This window comes from Toxotes jaculatrix, chromosome 5, assembly GCF_017976425.1.
Source record: "Toxotes jaculatrix isolate fToxJac2 chromosome 5, fToxJac2.pri, whole genome shotgun sequence".
Taxonomy (NCBI): domain Eukaryota; kingdom Metazoa; phylum Chordata; class Actinopteri; family Toxotidae; genus Toxotes; species Toxotes jaculatrix.
The window spans coordinates 2,469,649-2,488,569 of record NC_054398.1 but is presented as its reverse complement, the minus strand read 5'-3'; positions in this window follow the sequence as shown (position 1 = coordinate 2,488,569).

Genomic DNA, 18,921 nt, shown 5'->3' with positions numbered 1-18,921 from the left:
GACACACGTCTGCCTTTGACTCACCGGCCAGCGAGTGCTTAAGGTCACATCTGCAGAGAGACAGTTCTGAGGTCCCCAGACCAGACACTCTCCTCCCTGTGGATGCACCTTGAGATGCTCTCCATGAAGATCACAGACAGAGTCAGTGACAAGGAGCAGTGCTGGTGGAACCCAGGACCCAGAGGTTTGACTTCCTGCTGAGAATGCAGACACACAACTCTCACTCCAGCTATATAAGAACCATATGGGTGGTAACATGTGCATTCAGATCTATGGGGAAGTCTTCAGTGATTGCAGAGGAGCAGCTCTTCATCAGGTGACTGAGAAAGTCACTGCAGGATGTGATCAGCAACAACAGTCTGTATATACAGACCATGGGGAGCAGAAGCCATGACATCTCATCCAGGCCGGACTCTGCTCCACTCACTCAGGTAACGCAGTGCGTGTAGCCTTTCATCCATTGGCTTTTCTGAAGCATGCGATGAAATGAAGCACGTTCCTGGGGTTTAGTTCTATGTTCTCTCTAATGCTGTGATTTTATAATCCAGTTAAGCACAAATGATTTAGATGAATGACCGCAGGAGTGCAGGGCACACTGACAGGATGTGGGCGTTTGAGTGGAATTAAGGCAACTCATGTATTCATCTTACAGTAAATAAACACATCTACCAACTTTTACACATTGTATCATGACAGAGGCAGAAATAAGAAATGACCTGAAAACAGTAAAAGCATTTAAATCAGTCTACAAATTATCCACAATAGCAGGCACTAAAAGTTATCTATCAATCAAACTGCAGCGGTGAGTTTTGCCAAGTCCTCAGGTGGCCAGGAACAGTAACCACAGGACTAACAGGCGAACAGACTCTGGCACATGAAGGATTCTGGTGAGGCCTGAAGTCCCACAGCAGTGTCTTCAGTCTTCCTCAGCAGAGGTACAGCAGTTAGTGAGAGAGAAACTCAGAGCAGCAGTGTGGGAAGTACAGCATGAGTTTTTTTTTTTAATGATAGAGTTAGAGCTACTCTACTCTTATTTTTGTGTAACACCTGTAGTTGTGGTGAGGGGATGGAGCCTAAAACAATGGGACCTCTGGGAAATGTAGTTCAAACTGATTCGAGCTGGAGGGCTTTTCACAGAAAATCCATAGCACTTTTCTGAAAATGTATTTTTCTTAATGATGGCAGCCGTTTACATTTGATGCTCACCGACTGCAGTTCACAGTTGGTCTCTCTCCTTTTCATGCACTTTCTTCAGACAAGGGTTCGTCATGTGGATGAAAATACCCCATCGAGGATGATGGCGGCCAAAGTGGAGCCGGGTGGGTCACAGCACAATGCAACCACACCACAAGTACGACAGCGTACTTGAGCCTCTTGTGTTTTCATCTCATCTCAACACTTATGTGACATCCCTGGCGTGTGTATTGACATGGAAATTGCAGTGAAGCCACGGCTGTTCTCTCTGAATTCAGAAAAGACGACGTGCTCGGACAGACAATGCTGCTGGACGAGGTAATAATAGAAAATAACGAGTCAGAGGAACAAAAAGATGCACGAGGTCTCCTCTGGCTTCCTGTCGTCCACTGAAGTGGAATCTGTTTAGGCTGAGATTACAACTCCCAAAACACTACAGTACGTTTATGCATACACATCGCAAACGCTATATATATATGATTAGAGACTCAAGTAGTTTCATTTGATGGAGAACAAAGGCACATAACTAATCACTGTTTTGTGAAACAGAAATGATTATTGTGCTACTTGTTGCTACCTGGAGCTCATTGATAGTCAATTATCTGCATGAGCCAGATGGCCTCTGCATGTTGAATGATTCGGTTTCAGCGTCACAGAGCATAAAAAGCCACCCCCCTCCCCCCAAGTGCCAAAGCATGTAAATCTGGAACTGTTCTTACAGGCAGTGGGTGATTATTGCTGAGTAATGGTTGAATTTTTTCAAAAACATGAAAGTGAACAGTAACATTTTCTTCGGTAACTGAACGCTGCCAGCAGTGAGATACTAACCGGCATGTTCTTTTTCTTCGTTGCAGGACTTTAATTTGGCTTAATCTGAATATTAATATATATATATATATATATATTGCAACGGTCTATTAGAGTCCTCAGGTGTTTGGGAGTGATTTCATTTTATTCCTTAAGCATGTTAAGCTGGGGACCACAGTGACACTGCCCTGGGTGAAAGCACCTCTGAAATATCAAGGTCCACACAGACATGGATTGAATGAGAGAGGAAGAAAGAGTGGGAGAGAGAGAGGGAGAGAAAGAGAGAGAGGTGTAGACCTCAGTAGAAGAGACTCATGCCAGGATGGCATTTCAGGTACTGTATGTGCTGCAACATCACAATGCAGTTAAAGTACACCAGCAATTTCAATTCAGTCAGAGACTCTGAGGCTCACACACGGCACATACAGTTCAGTTTGGCTGAAAAGGCAGAATTAATGTTTTCATATGAACACATACGTGAACATTAGAAATCAGCAGGACAGAAGGACGGGAGTGGAGAATTAATGAAGGTACAATGGCTACGATGCACAGCTGCATGAATACGATTGGAAACTACTAATCAGTTGATCCCCTCACAGCTGTGCGTGATTCAGTCATGGTGGGGGCATGCACATTTCTTCTGTCTTCAGTCAGAATTCAGTTATTAACAGTGATCACAAGAATTTTCATCAGCTATTCTTTTTAGGTACTCTAATTTCATACAGTCATGTTTCTCGGAAGAACTGTTGTTGTTGATGTACATATTAATTTACTTTATATGTTATTATATGACAGAGTGGGAAATAAATGATGGCAGCTTTTACATAGTGCTGTCCAGCTCTTCAGCACCACGGACAGCGAAAGCTCTGAATACAGAGAGAAAGAAAGAAAGAAAGAAAGAAAAGAAAGAAAGAAAGAAAGGACAGAAAATGATGAGTTCTACTCTACTCCACTTTTTATGAACCTTTACAAACTTTATAACTTCTCAACAGCCTCTCCACACTTCAGTTCTAAAGTATTCTGTTCAAAATACCAGCGTTGCTCAGTTACGTCTCCATCAAAGTGACATTTTCTTGCGACCATAATAATAAGAACTAGAACAACAGATGGTAAGTGGAAGACTGGAAACTGACTGCGTTGTTTGTCTGATAGTGGTGATTTGACTCCGGACCAATGATTGATCGACCGATCTCGATCGCCCCCCCCCCTGGTGGCCGGCTGCAGTACAGGTCACAAAACCCACTCAACATTTTTAAAAAATTGCATCAAATGTATGCGTCAAATACATTTTTTCCTCAAAGATGGTTTATTTCATTTCAGGTCATTCGTATCATGCTGATGTACTGTTTGTTCAAATGCTGATTTTTCTAATAAGTTTGGTTTTAATTATTTGATGCTAAGGAGCTCTGGTGTCTATTTCACAAATTGTAAAATAATTATTATTACATATTATTTCCAATCTCCAACAAGACCCGGGCCCTGCTCTTATTTTGGATATTGTCTGATCAGGTCACATCAGGCTTCCCTTTGAGTTCGTACTCTTAGGGAAACACAAAAATTACTCCAGGGCAAAAGGTCTCTTTGAACCCAGATGGCAAAATGGATTTTCAAGTGGTACAAATGGGCTTGACAGGTAACTGGGTTTACTGGGTTTAGTGCAAGGCATTATAAAAGTGAGCTGCAGAGGAAATAGAGCCTTCCTGGAAGGATTGTAAGTGTTTTATTCTCAGCACAAATCAATAAAACCTTCTGCTTTAGATCAAGGATGAGTAAATGTTTTTATTCCCTTTTTTCCCATTTCACAGTTTTTGGATATGCAGTGCGATAAACGTTCAAAATCACACTCAGAAAAATGATCCAATGAGCGGAGAAAGCAAACATTCAGAGGAAGCGAAATCAGCTTAAAGCAGATTAAAGCTACTGCAAAATTTCATCCTATAGATTTGGGCTGTTCTGTCACCAGAAGACAACCAGCAGCATTTAGGACGTGGTCACTTACACTATTCTAATGCTTAACACATCCAGTAGCATTGCAAATACAGTCACAGTTGAGCATAACTGTCACTTAACTGTCATATCTCTGATTTGTTTAGCGATCAGGAAATGACTGTTCAGTCTGATGACCACTCCAGTGCTTTGCTCATATTTGTGTTGTTTGTTGTAGTGCTGTGACTTTGACTGGTTGATAAGAACAGCAACAGACTGTATGAATGCAGTCCAGTTACCATTTCTACTTATGAAGCTGTCAGTCATTGATGATTCCATCCTCTGACTGACGTGAGGTTTGATGATAAACATGGCAGCCGAAGCTACTGATTACTGATAACTGATTCACTTGGACTGAATATTAACAAATGCAAACTGGCCAGAGACAAACGATTTCTCTGAATGTCATTTAATTTTAAGACAAATATCCAAATGTAATGTAGTGACACGAGGCGATGACGAACAACAGATTCTGTTGCTTAGTTACATTTGCTTATGTTGCCAGCAGAGTCAGTCAAACACAATCAAACCAAACACTCACAGTCCCAATGTGTATATGCTCCCAGTATGTGTGTTCACTGTTTATGAATAGGTTAAATTAAAACAGGTAACAACCACAGAGAAAGTGGTCTTAGACTTTTGGACTCCACTGTACTGTATACATATTTGTATATGGATGGTTAAGTTGGTTGAACTGATCAGTGTCGAGTCAGGAAAGCAGACAGGTCAGAGGGAAAACAATGGTTCAGTTTAAGGGAGGGTGGTAGATGACTGCAGTGATGCAGTGTCTAAAGAAGGAGGTGGTGCGTCAGAGATGGGAGCTGATGTTTTTTTTTCTATTGATGGCAACAGTTCAGGTGGAAGTGGGCTGCCAGCCCACAGCTGCCACTGGGCAGAATCTTATCTCAAGACCAGAGATATCATTGAAAACCCCCTGCTTCAGAACACACATAGACCAGGAACATCACATTTCCTGATTTGACCGGGGTGGGGGGGTAGCAGCATGCAGATATCTGCAGCAGGAATGGAGAAAGAAACACTCCACCAAAATAAAACCACAACTAAAAGGTTCAGAGGCTTGTTGTTCAGACCGAAGCCAACGAGAACCTGCTGCAGTCAACACCAGGATGGGAAGTGACGGTTGGCTTGGGGAGAAAACTCCAGTTCCCAGAGGCAGTTCTGTCTGCAGCTTTGTCTTTGTCATGGCCTCCTGAGGGAAAGAAAATCACCCTGGTGGAACTAAGAGTGTTAAAAAAGAAAAAAAAAGCAAGTACCAGCAGCAGTATCACTGGGACAACATGCCTGATTACAGTGGAAATGGGATGTTGAGGATGCTCAGCTGAATCGGGGTGGAATCTGACGTTAGTGTGAGAGGTCACAAACGGAAGCTGTTCAGAGGTTGGGAGAAAAGGCCACGCATTGTCTCTGGCATAAGATGACACTGGCTGGACGCAGGGAGGAGAGGGACAGTGACCTGGTTAAGAGTTAAAACACTCTAAGAATATTGTTGTTCTTCCTGGCCAAGGCAACATCCAGTAGAAATGGGTGTACAAAGGCATCTCTGATGTAATACAAACGCGTACCAGATTTCACAGCCATATGCAACTGAAAACCAGTATGAGTCATTCTCATAGTGGCACTACAGGAAATACCACTGGACCACCAAAGTCACTAGGGTTCACTATATGTGCCACCCCTTGAGCTCAGAGACCCGTGAGCCGGTCTGATCGGAGGAAGGCAGGTCACGAAACACTGATCTACTGAGACGCTTCTACCGGTGTCAGGTCACTAATAATGACCCATGAGTCAGCTTCACTGTGCCAGTCAGACAGCAGAGAATACTGTTTCCTACCATGTCTCACACCAGGAGGTAACACTACCTCTCTATTGCAGTGCTATGACCATAAGACAGCTGTTGTTGCTTTGAACAAACAACAAACAAACAAACAAACAATTAAAAGCACAACGTAATAATTCAGCAATGTCCTATAACAGCAATATAACGAAGACTGAACCGATTGTAAGGTTGACTGAACTGATGCCGTATCCCACTGCAGCCTGTGCCACCCACTGGATAATTAAACAAAAAACACGGGTTTGTCTAAATGATGCAATGGAAAACTTTAATATTATGCTTATATTATGCATGTTAAACCCTCTTAACCTCGTTATCACTGAACCTTGCATACAAGATGCCAGAGTAATTGAGCTTCACAAACAGTTAGTGCCAGCAGCAGCACCATATTTCTTCATGAAGGAGAGAACAAACATACAATCAGTAACTGATTTATTTGCATATTTTGTGTTATTTTAATGTCAGTACCTGCACATTGAATTTGTGTACATATGATTGTATTGTTGTTATACGCACATTGCTTTGTCTATAGTGGTTGTGTTGCTTTTATATGCATATTTAATTTACTTCTTTAAGGCTGTGTTCATTTAAACCCACACTGGGGAACCTTTCATTTAAAAAATAAATCACAGAGTCAGGCTGAACTACAGGAAACACTCATGAAACAGTGAACTCATCCTTACGAGCTCTTCTGGTCAGGCAAGACCAGTGCTGCTAAATCTGTAAAAGACCAGATCTCATTAGCTGAACAAAGAATTTGAATTTTGGTTGCTGTTTTCTATTTTGCACTGTGCACAAACCACTAACCAGAGCTAACTGTATGCAGCTAAACTGTTTATATTATATAGTTTCTCATTTCTGAGTCATCAGGTGAGATCCTCTCTGACAGGGGCTGAGATGGAAGAGTTTGTAATTAGTAATGACATAGAAGTAAGTGGCTCCTTACTTTTATCTTGTAAAGTGTCAGAGGACAAAAAAGAGTATGCAGCAGTTGACAAATGTCACCTTAGCGTGACACCTGCTGCTGATGACAGCAATGACATGACTGACCTGACTGAAAGTGCCAATCAGAACATCACTCTTACAAATGACGTCCTACGGGCTGACACTTCTGTAACAGTGGATATCAGTAATGAGGATCACAGTCATGCAGCAGCAACAGTTACATATGCAAAACGTGGCTTTGTTCAAGAGGATCGCTGCTACAACCTGGAGTCTCCAAGGTCTCTGAAATGGAAAAATTCAGCCACAGAGGAGATCCTAAAAAAAGTGCAGGAGAAAGCTGAGAAGACAATGCCAAAACTCCAGGTGTCTTCACCATCCACATCTTTCCTTGCTCTTCTTTCAGCCCTTGGCATTTCTCAAGCTTCTCGTGTTCCTTCTTCCTGACGTTGCCATCACATCTATCACTGTGGCCTTTTTCCACTCTTTGTCCACCACTGCTATGTTCGGTTGGTTAGCCATTACCTGTCTGTATCTGGAAGTCCCACAGGATCTTAGCTCAGTCATTCTCCACCACCTTCCGAGGCATATCCCATTTTGACCATGGGACTTCCAGCCCACACCCAGCACAGATGTTTCTGTACACCATGCCAGCCACTTGGTTCAGTCCATGTTATGTTTCCATGTACGCCCTGACTGCTAGCATCCTGCTGTTTGGTGCTGGATTGTCTCAGGGGCATCTTTGCACAGCCTGAACCTCGGGTCCTGTCTAATGTGGTAGACCCTGGTCTCTATTGCTCCTGTACTCAAAGCCTGTTCCTGTGCTGCCATGATTAGTGCCTCTAAATACAGTATGTATATATATATATATATAAAATTATTTCAAGATGCATCTGCTCAGTGATAACAGAACATCTGGTCTCACTTTAACATCCCTCAGCTGCTCTCCTCCTCAAAGCACAGAAACTTAAATGAATAAATGATAAACAAATGATTCATAGTAATTTTCACAGCAGCCACTTTTCAGCAGAACATGCAGTGTTTGCACAGCGGGTTAAAAGCTAATTCACAGTCGACTTATTAAAGTCCTGGATATCTGCCTCAGTGAAGTATTTCCCAGGATGAATCATGTCCTACAAGCCCTCGTCATCTTACACTGTACAGTGATAACACACTCGGCTGTCAGTAGAATGAACCGTGGCAGCAGGACAGTGGTGACACACAGACTGAACCATGTCAAAGCTTCCCTAAAAGACACCTGACTGATGCTGCAAACCTCCGGTGAGAAAGGAGTCTGCTAGTAAATAAACATGGATGTAAACAATGCACAATTTAAAATATTTTTAAGAATTGGTTTTCCATTAGTTTTTTATTTTATGACCTTTAAATGTCTACGTAATGTTCCACATAGTTTTCATAACCAAAGCTGTCAGCAGATAACGTTCCTTGAAATCCTTTACCTGCACTGCAGTGTTGTTATTATTATTATTATTACACAGGTTTATGAGACGTTACTTCAGAAATGGTGGCTTGTTAACGTGTGCACATACAGCCAGGATTAGTCTTCAGGCTGGAACACCACTGTTTCTTTTAAACAAAAATGCTGCTAATAACTTTTTTAAGCTCTGACTTTATATCCCTCAAGTACTGAAGAACAAAGGACTCATTGTCCACAGTGACTGCACTGGCATGCTCAGACATACTGGCACTTTCATGTTTTGTTCCAAGTCAGCTTTAGTGAAGGCTTTTTATTATTTTATTTTCTCTGAAGGCTCTGACTTGTCCGTTCCAGTGGGCTTATTTTTCTACCTATTTTCGACGACCCCCCCCCCCCCAGCCTCACTCCCCCAGCCCTTTAAAGAAAGTGCTTTTTACTTGCCAAACTAAACAAATGGATGTCAGTGTCCATCATGCAGGAGAACAAAGGCATGCATAAAAGTAAATGTCTCAGAGACAAAGGAAAAAAACAGAAAGAAAATGCTACTTTTCAGTAGAAATGTCAGGAACTATCACTGGAGTGGTATAAAATAATTTCAGCTGTAAATGAAAGATTCCTGCAAACATATTGTCGGAGGTTTCATAATTATCTTTCCTACAAGTGTTCACCTCGGTCCCTCTGGCCTGTCATTCTCTCAACCTTACAGCCACAGCTGCATGTATAAATAAACCCGAGTAGAAATTCATCTTATTTAACTGCCCGGTGTTTCATCAGATCAAATGTCATAGCAACACCAGCTGTAAACCAGATGGAATCCAAGTCAGTCAAATGGTCCTAACAACTGCTCACCAACACCCACACATTCTGGGAGTTAATCACTGCCGCCCACCACGTCTGACTAACAGAGACTCCTTATCTCGTCAAGTCCTCACAGCAAATCAGCAGCTGAAACCACCGCGAGGGACAGAGTTCACATCTGTCACTCAGATGATTCTGGATTTCGGATGCTCGTGCTTGGCGGACAGCTGTAGCTCAGAGGGGGTTCGAGGAACTGAATCCCAGGAGTATCATGACTGCTCGACTGTACGCTTAATGGGTTGTTACACACAATAATGGCCCAACACAACATTTGTGGGGCTGTTGGAGGGAAAATCAGTACTGAGCACAAAGACTTCTCGTTGGATGTATAGTGTTGGCATGGAGACAGATATAAAATTGATGTTTTAAACATCAGTATGATACATACTGTTAGTGAGCAGTAGGATATGATGTGGGAAGCCCCACTATGATAAAGCCTCTATATGATGTTCCAAAGTGTTTGCATTGTCTGAAATGTCACTCGAAATGATCAGGAGCTACGGTGTTAGCATGTAGATACTGTCACCCAGCATGTTCATATGACATGCTAACGCATTAGAATCAAATGTCACGTAACATTGCAACTGAGACGTCCTGTTTAACTTGACATCAGCTACAGACATTAGAGAATTTTGTACAAGCTGCAGGTACGACAGCATCACTCCGGTCATACTAACAATGTTTGCTGGATTGATCATCTCTCAGTGAACTAAGAATAGCAGTGATTGCATTTTTGATATGGTTCACGGATGGTAAAGGCATGACAGCACAACTTTATTAGCCGGTGGCAAATGTTCAGTCGGAGTCAGAGACCCAGTCATTTGAAGAATGCAGTCTGACAGTCCAGAAGAATAGAAATATTTCCTAATTACAGAATCAGAGAAGGTTCATAGACTTGTTGCTGTTACTTTGTCAGGCTGAGGTCACTGGTGGAATTTCAGTACACTTGCTATTGCTGGGTACACTGGTATCTATCTGCACGACTGTGTCTTATTTCATTAGCTGTCCCAGTTATCTAAAAAAACATTGTGGTAATAGATGATAAAAATAATAACGCCTCAGAATCCATGTGGTCCACATTCCAAGGTTCGCACTGTACAGAAAGGAATCAAAGTTAATTACTGCCTGACAGGTGGGAAAGCATTAAAGTGTTTCAATTAAAAGCTTGTGCTGCAGTAAAGCTGAGTACTTTGCACACATAACTGGTGGTACACAAAGTTATGTCTTTATTACATGTGTCATCAACACATAGCATCATCGCCATGGTTACTGAGGCCAAATGCCGCTGCAATTAAAAAAAAATTTTTTTAAAAGCTGTAATATTCCTGAAATGTTAGCTATGCCTGTGTGCCTGTAGTCATCAACAGTTACTTTCATCTGTGGCAAAGATTATGTGCTGATTATATAGTAGATGACAACCACATTAAAAAAAACATCTCACAGCACACAGTAATTATTTAACGATCGTGAAAAGACAGACAGGTACAGAAACAGACCAGAGCAGAGGACACAAAGCAATCAAAACGTAGAAATGCTGTCAGTGGAGCCACTCTCACAGGGGTCATCTGCCTCTGCACTGTGGACAGTAGTCTATAATATTCAATTACTTCGCTGGAAGCACGGTACCTTGAATAAAAGAGTTTTATATCAAGTACAGTGGAAGTCTACACACCCTTGTTAAAATGCCAGGTTTTTGTGATATATAAAAAAAAAAAAATGAGACCAAGATAAATCATTTCAAATCATGTATACTAAGTACAAGTTATAGGTCACATTAAAGGTGGAAAAAGTTCTGAAATGATTTATTTGGTCTCTTTTTTTTTTTCATGACAAAAACCTGGCATTTTACCTCGACTTCCAGCTGAGTAGAACACTGTGCTAATTTAAAATATACAGGGGCTTTAACATCTGTCAAAAGCAAGATAATGACAATTAAACTCAGCCTCAGTGTATGCACGTCCTTTTTATTCCACTCTATAAAAATAGGCATCCACCCTTCACCCCTCCACTCCGCCCACCCCACCTTCGTTCGGTTGCCATGGAGAACATGAACAAGTTACATTGATTTCCCTGCCCTGTCTCCGTGCCTTTTGCCAACATTATGTATAATCAGCAGTGTTGCAGCTCCCCGTGCTTTCACCCCCCGCGGAGACGGAGAGATGTGTTCCTCAGTGTCACTACGGCCACGCCAGCAGACGCTCACTGACGCTTTCAAATGTCAAACCCACTGACACCCACACTGAATGCCTTGTACAGCATGTGTACATGGTGAAGGCATGTACCCTATGTACTGCACACCGGAGGCTGATATAATGCCATCGAGAACAAGTCAACAAGTTTCCACACTGTTCGTTCACCATTCAGCTCAAGAACATGAACTTTGAAGTTTCAAAGGCAAGAAGTGAGAACAGATATTTCCATCCATGCCTCCTCCTGTTCTAAAGAATCTTATTCCATGCAAACCCCGGCAGAACATTAGATTCTTCTATCGGTCAGAGTCTTGATCGTGATAACTGTTGTAAGCTGTAATTACCTTCACGGTGATGGAATAGTGAGGTAATGCAACAATCAGACTGAGTGCACAGTAGGTACGTGTTTTATGGCCTGATGTGATTCTACAGCAGCACATGGCCGCACACAAGGTTTGAAAATGCCACCCGCCAACCCTCAAATACAGGTAGCACTTGTCTTTAGCAGGTTAATCAATAAGTAACTTTCTACACTGGCCACTAACTGTGAAGACAAATCATTAGATGGCTCAGTGCTGTACACTGTTTAACTTGTCTTGGTATCGCGGGACACTGCACTGAGCAAAGAACAAAAACTTTGACTTAACATTTCTCCCATGAGAATGTGGAGTTAGAGGTAATCAAGCTCATATTGCAAAATAAAACAATTTCATTTCAGTGGATATTAGACACAGCAGGAGATTTGTTATTTGTGACAGGGGGAATGCACATATGTGCAATTTCAGACATTTGGAGAACAAAACTGAGAAAACATTAGCTTTAAAACCATGTGAGTGGGCAGTAATACAAATGATCTGACAAGCCAAGTCTTTTCCCTTTAGGTCTCCTGTGCTCTCTTCTCTCAGCTTCTTTTCTCTGTCTCTCTACTGTACTCTACACAAAGTGTAATGAAAATGACTTAGTAAAATGATGCACACCCTCTTTATTTCATCATTGTGTTTGAGTTTGCATCCTTCTGGGTTTGAATTGTAGAAATGTGCCTCAAGCAGTACATAAATGTAAGCAAAATGTGTTTTACACAATAATATATTTACACATTAATGTGCAACCATGTTAACTTATGACATTATAATTATGTCTTGGTTTGTGTTGTTAAATTGAGCCAATATGTTCCACTGTAATTACCACAGGGACATAATGCTAATCCTGTTCTGGGCACAGTGGGCAGAACCTGCTCTCCCTCTCTTTTCATCATCACCCTCTCTCTTTCTCTTCCTCTCAGTCTGCTCATCTTGTCCTGCATCTCTTCTCTTCCCAAAGCTGAACTTTGATTAATGCAGTCTGCTCGTTTTCATCTGTCAGTGAAGAAAGTAAACACAGGCTCAAATGATATTTATATGTTTCCAGCCTCTGCTGGGATAATGTTGCAATGAAAATAAAACTACAGAAGGGTAACTTATTTTATAGTACCTCATTTTAACATGTATTTCAAGCCTTTACACAAACTGAATAAACACAGGTATTTCAACTGTTGCTGAATGTTTGTCAGGATGGAATTAATGTTCACTGGCTTAATTCACTCAAGTAAAACTAACGATGGGGCATCACTGTGTTGGATAAAGATTTCAAGATCATTCACTCCGCCCACCCACCCACCCACCCACCCACCCACCCACCCACACACACACACACACACACACACACACACACACACACACACACACACACACACACACACACACACACACACACACACACACAATGATCAGATGAGACATTTGGTTATCTTGGCATTGTACAAAATCTTTGCTGCACCACACTAGAGTATATTTTTAGGCAGTTATTTCATTAATTATATTATAAACACCTCTGTGTAAGTTAAAAAGGTGGATTCATCCCCATTAAACTGCGCTGTCACCAGCTTGTTAATGATCAGATAGCACGTTAGCATGGTTGCTAAAGGGATAATAAGTTCACAAAGTTAATCCAATATACATTTGTATCATGGGCTCTGGTCTCATCATTGTCTGTGCAGCACTTTGGCAAAGGAGGTAAAATCAAAGTGGATTGTGTAACACAGCTTCCTCTGTTTTTCAGTCTCTGCTCCCTCAAGGCTTAGTGCGACTGATACAGCATGCTATTGTTCAGTGGCAGTGGATATTTGTGCCATCAGAGTTCACCATATTTGAATTGTACGTGAAAGATTACCCCGGATTTGCTTTATCTCAGGAAGACTGACTCAAGTGCAGCGATTCCATTGAAATGAATTTATTTTGCAGGATCCACCGTTTTGACTTTGCAACAGAAATATTTCACCCATCTTCCTGTAAATGCCGTGGCATCGTTTAAATTTTGAGGTGTAATCTATTACAGACTAGGCTGCAGAGACAGGTTTTTTTTTTGCACAGCAGAAGAGTACACAGCGATACAGCCACAGCACACATTCTGAATCTGGGGTACAGGCATTAAATGCCCCGTTAGTTAGCTGTCAGATTGTATTTATGTGCCCCTGCACCTTCAGCTTGGCTTCTTTTCTGGAGTTTCTCAAGTGGCAAGTTACGCATGAGATGCTTTGAGGGAAAGTGGGTTCAAAATGAAGTAGTTTACAGCACTTTAATACCAATGCACCTGCAGGTTATCCATCAGACTGATGAGCTCTAACAGTGTAAGGGGATGTAAGCCAGGACTTTCATTTGGTTAGCGTGTACACTGGCTGCAGGACACTATAAACTCTGATTCCAGTAAATCTTAAATTGGTACAAACAATGGAATTTCTAACATGTTACTTGTTTCATATAATATTATTATCTCAGAGAAATCATATTTTTGCCTTTAGGAATGTGCCATTAATTAGTAAACAGTATTTTTACCTGGGTGACCGCCCTGTTTGTTTGTTATCTGTTATCCTGCTGCCCTTTACTTGTTCCCGTGTCAGCGAGAAACAAGGTAAAGCCTGTGAGCAGTAATGATGTCTTGGCTTAACAAGATCTGGACAAACGAGCATCCAGGCATTGTTTTATAACCCACTTTTAATGGCTGGTTGTCTGTGCACACTCTTGCAGATAGACTCAAACACATGCACAAGCTCACTGCCACCTTCCTGCTGGCTGTGAGAAGAAGCATAATGATTCTCTTTGCTGTTGTTTTTTTCTACATGGGTTTAAAGATAATAAGTCTTCTCAGGAAACTCCATACAGGGTTCTTCAGCATGCACACAGGGCACAGGGTACATTTAAATCACTGTCATATATGTACACGTGAAGTTTGATGGGAAAACTGACCTGAGTTGTCTCATTTAAAGGGACTGTCTGAACTAGTCAGAGCAGGAGCAGAGCTCTTGATTTGTGTGGGAGTCTTTTCTTATTCTGCAGCAGGAGACACTCCTCGGGATGGCTCATATCTGTGATACTTTTCAGCTCAGTGTGACAATGCAGTTTAATACAACATACATTTGTGTCTCCAACTGATGGAATCCAGGCTGCGAGGCTAATATCACACATCACTGTTCCCAGGACAAGCCAGGAACCAGTGCGCCAGGAGATTCCTCTGATAGAAAACGAATGGTCAATTTAGTATTCATTCCTCGTCAGTCACAGTCTGTCCCAAGAAACCGGTCCTCCACGTTAACAACCTCCAGGACAGAGACACTAAAGAACCGTGTTGTGTTCCTAATAACTATAGACTGACTCAACATGTGACGGAGCCCACACACAACAAAGTGCCACACTCTGCATCTAATCATCGCCAAGGCTGTGGACATTTCTGACTGATGTGGTGACTGATGTTGCTCTCTCTGATCATGCCTGGGTTTTCTTTGAGAGTGCCGTCTCAGTGCCCACACATGTTCAACAAGAGGAAATTACTAAACTTTATATCACTGAAAACACCAGCAAAATGTTGTTTCAGGCTTTCTCTCCCACTCCCAGCCTCTCCTGTGTCTCAGTCAATGAGCTTGTAGATAGTTTCAATTCTAAAATTACAAATGTTACTGACGCCATTGCACTCACAAAGGTGAAGGCGAAGGTGGTCTCTGATAAGAGAAGATCTCCATGGAGAAATGCCAAGCTGGAGTCTGAAAAAGCTGAACACAGGTGGTGAAAAGCTAATCTCCAGGTTCATCATGACATCTATAAAAAGAGACTTCACATTTATGATTTGGAGCTGACAAATGCAGGGTGAACCGCCTTCTCTGACATCTTCACCAAAAACAATAATAATACTGGTGCTTTGTTTCCTACTGTCAGCAGGCTAACACACACCCCCTGTGTCAGTGGCCTCTGAACTTCCATCCATTGCGGCCTGCAGTGAATTTGCTTTAGTCTTCAGTGACAAAATTCATAAAATTAGACAGACAGTCAGTGTCTCCATGTCAGGTACAGGATATGTGTTGCCCCTGTGTCCACTTAATATCAGCTCGTCGATCAGACACCTGGTGGTGATTCAGAACACTACTCCAGTCCTCACTAAGACTAAGACTCCACTTCTGTCTTCATATTGACATCAAAATACTGCTGTTGTTTCATAAAGCACTGAATGGTTTGAGGCCAAAACACATTTCTGATCTGCTGCTACTTTATGAACCGTCCAGTCCCCTCAGGTCTTCTGAGACAGGACTGCTTTCTGTCCCCAGAGTCCAAACAGCACTCCCAGTGAACTGCAGGTCTGCTGCAACCACTCCTGCAAGTACCTTTAAATCAAAGCTGAGGACTTTTCTATTTGCCACTGCCTTTTATTAAATCCAATAATTACTCAGTTCTTACTCTGAACTGTAACCTTCACTCTTGTATTTATTATTAATTATTTTCTATTTACCTCTTTTTAATTTCTACCTAAATGCTTTTTGATTTTGTCTTATGTTGCTTTTATACCTTTTATGTTTTATGGAAAGCACCTTAAATTGTTTTTGAAATGTGCTACACAAATAAAGTTGCCTTGACTTCCCTTACAATATATTTTTGTTTAAACTGCCTTGTGAAAGAGAGAGAGAGAGAAACGCATATAAAGCTTTTAGACACACTGATAAAAAATGACACATTCATTTAAGAATTTTGTAGCTTTTGACTCTGATGGTCTTCATTAACAGAAATATGGCAGAAATACCACAGTGACGTCTTTTCAATGACAATTACAAAAGCAACACGAGGAAACAAACACATACAAGTGCGTCAATACGTATTTGTCCAAATTGCTGAACGTTTGACATAAAAACTGCAAAATAATTTAAGGCAACAACCAGCAATGTTTCGTGGCATGTTCAATAATTACATATTTAGAAGTTGTTTTCCTTTTCCTCAGGTCTCAGCCATAGTACAAAGCAGAAATATCTGCAGTATTTATCCACCCTCAGGTTTCTTTCTTGATTTTTGAATTCTTATTCTCCTGTTGAAGCTCAGTGAACACTCTGGACCACGTCCTGTACATGAAGCTGGACATGTTTTTGGCTTTGGAGCAAACTTCAGTCACAGAATCTATATATATATATATTAGACAAGATATCAATCAATCAATATGCTCTCTCTACAAAGGTATTTCCTCCTGTTTTGACAAACTTACCTGCTATTTTCGTCAAAATGATTCATGCTTTATTGAAGTGTTACAAACCCCATTCTGTCCTGTGTGTGTACATGTACACATGCAACTTGCAAATTAATCATTAATTGAAATTACAAAGCAATGCCTGCTTAATAAAAATGTGTGCTAATTCTCCTGTACATTACAAACAGTTAAAAGTGAGCACCTTGCAGGTTTGAGTGTGCAGTAGGCAACAACAATTCTCATCAAATTATAACTGGGAATAATCAATGCAAACTAAAATTGCTCTCTCAAAGTTCTGGGTTGAGAATGAAATATTAGTTGTATCAGTTTGTGAACAATTAGGTGTTCATAAACTGTGGGCATATGTGTTTGATACAACCCTTCAGCCAAAACTAATTTCAGACACTGAAAGTTTAATTCAATTCAGAGCCAGCTCTGGGTCTTGTAGTCCTCTGTTCAGGGAAGCTTTTTAAAACTTTAAATTGAAGGAGCACAGCTGTTTGATCATCCTGTTTATTTAATTACAAATATTGCAGAAATTCAAAGAAGCAAAGCTACCCAACCTTCATGGAGTTCACCCGCAAGCTTTTTTATGAAAAGAACTTTAATGGAGCTTGAACAAATCATGACAGATTTCTTGTGGCACAGCTAAAGAGCTCTGTTTAAGAGTTCAGCATTTTTCCTACAGGCCCTGAACAATTGTAAGTCGTGTCTTGCATCTTTACTCCTTTCGTAGTTCAGAGGTTGAATCTATAGCACTACTTTTGTCCCATCTCAGTACCCATGCTGGTATTTATCATACTGAGAATAGAGCACATACATGTCTAACATGTATCTGTACTGTAGAAATTCAGACCACGGATAAAGCAATTAAAATAATATATCTAATGCAATAATTCTAATTTTCTTCCATGAACAGAAGCTCGTTACAACCAAAACAACAACAGCATTTTCTGGCAATATAATTTTTTTTGTGACTCCCACATAATAACAATACAGCCACTGACTATTCCGAGGTATTATCTGGTTTTAACAGCCCGAAATATAAATACTCTAAACTGATTTCACCCACTCACTTCAGCATCTGTCAGCATATTGCCTGGTGTATTAGTTCTATACAGTGGGTCAGTGTTGAACACTTTGGCCTCACAGTGAAAAGGTCTTGGGTTTTGAATCTGCTGGATCTGGAGTTTGCAGTTAGGTGGAGACCTGTGATAACCACATTTATAAAATGAATGGAGAATGGAAATAAGTGGTGGCTCCAGACTGACTTATTGTTTAGCTAATGTATAATTTACCTTTGCACTCTATGATGTCCACAGGACTATACAGTACAACGCATACAGCCCAATACTGGCCTGCACACCAGCCAGCTTTTTTTGGTAAAGCCCCAGATTCAGTGTTCAAATTCAAAGCACCTGAAAACTTCTCAAACATAAGATTTGTCTGAATTGTCTTGAATATCAACTTCTAATTAAGCAACACTGGCACTTAGAGTTAGGAGAGCAAGTATAATATATTTATTAACAGTTTAACAATAAACATATTTACTGTGTGCACATGGTTTGATCAGATTTGAGCAAACAACCCACCGACTGTCACATTTAGATTCTGACTGGGACGTCACCTTTTTGAGCTCTGCCCACTTCAAACCAGAGAAACTACACAGAGAAAACAGCGCACACAGAAATCTCACAGGTGAGAAACACATTTTTGGGTTTTCATGAGATAAAATACTTCAAAAAAACCATAAAGGAAACACTGCTCATCACAAGATGCAGTTCACATACACAAACTTCCATAGTGATACCTGGCATTGTTCTTTCTTGGCTTTGGCGCAACACCTGGTTTGCAAAATACAAAAAAAAACCCCAAAAAAATCATGTTTATGATGGTGAATCCTTGTTTGTCTGAATACACTCAGCACTCCTTGAGTGCTGAGTGTATTCAGCCATGTTTACTTTTTGTAATTTTAAGAAATGTTAAAAACAAAAGCAAAAACAAAAAAAAGCATTATCAAGATTTACATTTTCAGGGCTTAAAATCAAGTTCAAAATTCAGTCCACAAACACACTGTGGAGTGTGGTGTGGATTATAATGCAGATTATTCAGTGTCA